Genomic DNA, 6,000 nt, shown 5'->3' on the forward strand with positions numbered 1-6,000 from the left:
CTGCCCAGTATCCTCAGTTCAATCCCCAGGACCGTACCGTCAACACCACCTGCCTTGACCTCTTGGACCCGCTTTGTCTATTGCTTATTCCATTGCTGCCTCCGCCCTGGCCTCCTCCCAGGGACAGTCTCCCCGCTTCCCAGACAGTCCTCCACCTGTGCCCAGGTATCTGGACAGTCTACCTCCCCTTTCCTGGACAGTCTTCCACCCCTTCCCCTGACATGACCCTCCCCCCGACTTATCCGGCCACTCTTTTTCTCCCCCCGCCCCCTTCCCTAGAGTGTCTCCACACCCCCCACTCCCTTCCCTGGACAATCCCTCCCACCATCCAACCTCCCTCTTCCCTGACACTCTCTCCCCACCCCGCCTTCCCTGGACGATTACCCCTCCCTTCCAACCTTTGCCTGCTTCCTGTTTCCAGCCTCCGCTCCACCCTACCCCGATTCCACCCTTCGCCTGCCTCCCATTTCTAGCCACCAGTACCCCCTACTTGACCGGCTTTAAAGTCCTGAGAACAGAATTCCTTCAGTTCTAATCCAGGCTTGAAGGGCTGAATGGCCTACTCCTGCTCTTAGTTTCCATGTTCATCCCAATTTTGGATCACCACTGTTATAGCAGAATGTTTAAAACACAGAGATGTTCCGGACTGCTGGCAGCAGTGCCCGGGAGGTCCCCCCATCCTGTTGGTGGGTTGAGAGAAGCAGTACATGGCCCCACCAACCAGAAATAAAAAGGGAAATCAAAGAGGAATTGGAATTACATCAGAATTTAGACTCTATGTGGGCAGTCATCTTTGTTTTGATTCTTTTGATTAGGCCACCTTATCAAATATCATCTGAAAATCCTTATACACTTCTGCTTTCCCTCTACTTTCCAATCAATTACACCTTTAAAAAGTTCTAAATAATATACTCCTTTCTGCATCACAGGTTTGTAGATGGCATAATCCTACCTGGGCATTTCAAGTCATTACAATCCATCTGTCCACCTTGGCATTTGCTGCAATAAAAAAATCAACACAAGAGCACCATGTCAGAAAAAGGAATATGCCAGTATGCTGCATTGTTTCATTCTAAGCCTCTAATTAAATACTGCACTGTCTTGATGTTTAAATTCTCTTGCTGGTGTTTTGTTTTCTGTGTTTTTTTTATTATTCATTCACAGGATGTAGGCGTCACTGGCTAAGCCAACGTTTATTGCCTATTCCTTGTTGTCCTTGTGGAGGTGGTGGTGAGCTGCCTCCTCCAATCACTGCAGTCCCTGTGGTGTAGGTAAACCCACAGTGCTGTTAGGCAGGCAGTTCCAGGATTTAGACCCAGCAAAAGTGAAGGAACAGAGATATATTTCCAAGTCAGGTTGGTGTGTGACTTGGAGGGGAACTTGGAAGCGGAGGTGTTCACATGCATCTGCCTTGTCCTACATGGTAGGAGTTGTGTTAAAAACAAAAGAACTGCGAATGCTGGAAATCCAAAACAAAACAGAATTACCTGGAAAACCTCAGCAGGTCTGGCAGCATCGGCAGAGAAGAAAAGAGTTGACGTTTCGAGTCCTCATGACCCTTCAACAGAACTAGGTGAATCCAAGGAAGGGGTGAAATATAAGCTGGTTTAAGGTGTGTGGGGAGGGGGGGGTGGGTTTGGGTGGGGGGAGAGAAGTGGAGGGGGGTGGTGTGGTTGTAGGGACAAACAATCAGTGATAGAAGCAGATCATCAAAAGATGTCACAGACAAAAGAACAAAAGAACACATAGGTGTTGAAGTTGGTGATATTATCTAAACAAATGTGCTAATTAAGAATGGATGGTAGGGCACCTACCATCCATTCTTAATTATTCATTTAGATATCACCAACTTCAACACCTATGTGTTCTTTTGTTCTGTTGTCTGTGACATCTTTTGATGATCTGCTTCTATCACTGCTTGTTTGTCCCTACAACCACACCACCCCCCTCCACTTCTCTCCCCCCACCCAAACCCACACCCCCCTCCCCACACACCTTAAACCAGCTTATATTTCACCCCTTCCTTGGATTCACCTAGTTCTGTTGAAGGGTCATGAGGACTCGAAACGTCAACTCTTTTCTTCTCTGCCAATGCTGCCAGACCTGCTGAGGTTTTCCAGGTAATTCTGTTTTGTTTTGATAGGAGTTGTGTGTTTGGAAGGTATTGTCAAAGGAGCCTTGGTGAGTTGAGGCAGTGCATCTTGTAGATTGCACACACTGCTGCTACTATCCATCAGTGGTGGATGGAGTTACTGTTGAAGGTAGTGGACGGGCTGTTTTGTCCTGGATGGTGTCAAGCTTCTTGAGTGTTGTTGGAGCTGCATTCATCCGGGCAAGTGGAGAATATTCCATCACATTCCTGACTTGTGCATTGTAGACAGAGGACAGACTTCAGGGAGAAAGAATGTGAGTTCCTCTCTGCAGAATTCCCAGCCTCTTGTAGCCACAGTATTCATATGGCTAGTCCAGTTTAGGTTCTGGTCAATGGTAACCCCCTGGGTATTGATGATGGGAGATTCAGTGATTGTAATGCCATTAAATGTCAAGGGGAGGTGGTTAGATTCTGTCTTGTTGGAAGTGGCCATTGTCTGGCATTTGTATGGCACATATGTTATGCTATTTATCAGACCAAGCCTGGATGTTGTCCAGACCTTGCTGCATTTGAACATGGACTGCTTCAGTACCTGAGGAGTCACGAATGGTGCCGAACATTGTGCAATCATCAGTGAACTTCCTCACTTCTGACCTTATGATGGAGGGAAAGTCATTGAAGAAACGGCTGAAGATAGGTGGGCCTAGGATGCAACCGTGAGGAACTCCTACGGTGATATCCTGGAACTGAGATGATTGACCTCCAACAACCACAACCATCTTCCTCTGTGCTAGTGGTAAATTTTCCCCCTGATTCCCATTGACTCCAGTTTTGCTAGGGCTCTTTGATGCTACACTGAGTCAAATCTGCCTTGATATCAAGGGTAGTCACTCTTACCTCACCTCTGCAGTTCAGCTCTTTTGTCCATGTTTAAACCAAAGTTATAATGAGGTCAGAAGCTGAGTGACCGTGGTGGAACCCAACCTGAGCATCAGTGAGCAGGTTATTGCTGAGTAAGTGCTGCTTGACAGCACTTGATAGTTGACAACACCTTTCATCATATTGCTGATGATTGAGAGTAGACTGATGGGGCAGTAATTAGTTGGGTTAGATTTTTCCTTCCGTTTATGTACAGAACATACCTGGGCAATTTTCCACATTACCGGGAAGATGCCAGTGTTGTAGCTGTACTGGGACAGCTTGGCTAGGGGCACAGCAAGTTCTGGAGCACGAGTCCTCAGTACTGTTGCTGGAATATTGTCAGGGTCGTGACCTTTCTTTATATCATGTGCAGTGAATCGAATTGTCTGAAGACTGGCATCTGTGATGCTGGGGACCTCAGGAGGAAGCCAAGATGGCTTATTCACTCAGCACTTCTGGCTGAAGATTGTAGCAAATGCTTCAGCCTTATCTTTTGCACTGAGATGCTGGGCTCTCCATTCATTGAGGATGGAGATATTTGTTGAGCCTCCTCCTCCAGTTAGTTGTTCATTCATGACTGGATGTGTCAGTTCTGCAGAGCTTAGATCTGATCCGTTGGTGTAGGATCGCTTAGCCCTGTCTATCACTTGCTGCTAATGCTGTTTGGCATGCAAGGAGCCCTGTGTTATGGCTTCACCAGGTTGGCACCTCATTTTTAGGTATGCCTGGTGCTGCTCCTGGCATACCCTCCTGCACTTTTCATTGCATCAGGGTTGATCCCCTGGCTTGATGGTAATGGTAGAGTGGGGGATATGCTGGGCCATGAGGTGACAGATTGTGGTTGTATAAAATTCTGCTGCTGTTTTTGGCCCACTGAACCTCATGAATGCCCAATTTTGTGTTGCTAGATCTGTTTGAAATCTATTCCATTTAGCACAGTGGTGGTGCCACACAACATGATGGAGGGTATCCTTAATGTGAAGATGAGGCTTTGTCCCCAAAAGGACTGTGCGATGATCATTCCTACCAATTCTGTCTAGGACAGATGCATCTGCAACAGGTACATTGATGAAGACAAGGTCAAGTAGGTTTTTCCCTGTTGTTGGTTCCCTCACCACCTGCCAAAGACACAGTCTAACAGTTATGTTCTTTAGGACTCAGCTAGCTTGGTCAGTAGTAGTTTTGCCACCAAGCCACTCTTGGTGATGGACATTGAAGTCCCCCACCTAGAGTACATTCTGTGCCCTTGCCATCCTCAATGCTTTCTCCAAGTGGTGTTCAACATGGAGGAGCACTGATTCATCAGCTAAGGGGAGACAGTAGGTGGGTTTCCTTGCCCACATTTGATCTGAAGCCATGAGACTTCATGGGTTCCAGAGTTGATATTGGAAGCTCCCAAGGCAACTCCCTCATGACAGTGTACAACTGTGCTCTCATTCTGGTGGGCCTGTCCTGTTGGTGGGACAGGACATACCCAGGGATGGTGATGGTGGTGGCTGGGACATTGTTTGTAATGTATGAATCCATGAGCAGGCTGTTAATTGCCTAGTCTGTGGGACATCCACCCAAGCCGCCAGATGTAGGGAGGACCTTTCAGGGTTGATAGGGCTGGATGGTCCATCTGGTTTCATTCCTTTTAGGCTTCGTAGCAGTTTGATACAACCAAATGGCTTGCTATTTCAGAGGGCATTTAAGAGTCAACCACACTGCTGTGGGTCTGGAGTCGCATGTAGTTCAGACCAGGTAAGGATGGCAGATTTCTTCCCTAAAGGACTTTAGTGAACCAATAAACCTAAAAGTTTAGACGCTTATTGTACTTGGAGAGAAATACCTAATATTGACATGATTGTCTATTCCTGTATTGTAATAATAACGATTCAATATAACTGGAGAATAATTGAAATCACATGGCCAAAATTCATACCAATCAAGGCAAAACAACCGGATGCTCTGCCCGCTTTTAAATACTTCCCCCTTGTATGAACACGGACAATCTTGAGGTTGGATGCACTTTCCATGGTACGAAACAAGACCTGAACATAAACAGTCATAAATGGAAGACATGAGTATGATAATACAATTTGTTCAACAAGCTAACCTGCTATGGCTATTGGAGCGTGTGCAACACTTAGTGCATGGCACATAAGCCATGAATATTACATATTCTGTCAGGCTGATTTTACAAATTTTAGTGGTATAACATTTCTTCCCAGAAGGGAATGTCAGTAAATCAGGGTTATGTTCCCCACAAATTTATATCCATTTAAATGAATAGACCAAAAAAAGGTGCAGCAATGTATTAATTATAGTTTTGATAAATGTAGGACTGTAGCTTTAAGAATAAACATGTGCTGTTGGATCACATGATCTCCGTAAACCAATGGGTTAGCAGCGCGGGGAACCTCTAGGATAGAGAACTTCTTTAGTTATGGAGTTTGATGAACACATATAGTTGCTGCTGCCATCTTGCAAATAAAGTTAAATGTATCCACCAAAAAAAGTTGCCTGGAAAATCAACTCTATAACAAACTGGCAATGAGGATATATCAAATCCATTGCCATACCTCACCCAGTAATTGTGAGTATCTAATCAAATTAAAAAGAAAGGAAGATATACTCATCTGAGATGCCTCAGTTTGGCAGAATGTATCCCTTTGAACCAGCCACAAATGACTGGTCTCAATATATAGAACATCTTGCGTTCTTCTTTCAAGTCAACAAAATCACGGGGGAGGAGAAGAGGAGAGTGATTCTCCTGAGTAATTGTGGGAGCAAGACCTACAGTTTAATTCGAAACTTGACAGTGTCCAGTTGCTCCAGATTCAAAGACTTTCAGAGAATTAGGAGACCTCATTATGGGACGTTTTCAACCCAAGCTCTCAGTCACAATGCAGAGGTTCAGGTTCAATTTATGGAATAGAGCCCTGGGGGAGACTATTGCTACCAATGTGGTGAAATTAAAACAACTAATGGAATATTGTGATTTT

Source organism: Carcharodon carcharias, chromosome 4 (assembly GCF_017639515.1).
Source record: "Carcharodon carcharias isolate sCarCar2 chromosome 4, sCarCar2.pri, whole genome shotgun sequence".
Lineage (NCBI taxonomy): Eukaryota > Metazoa > Chordata > Chondrichthyes > Lamniformes > Lamnidae > Carcharodon > Carcharodon carcharias.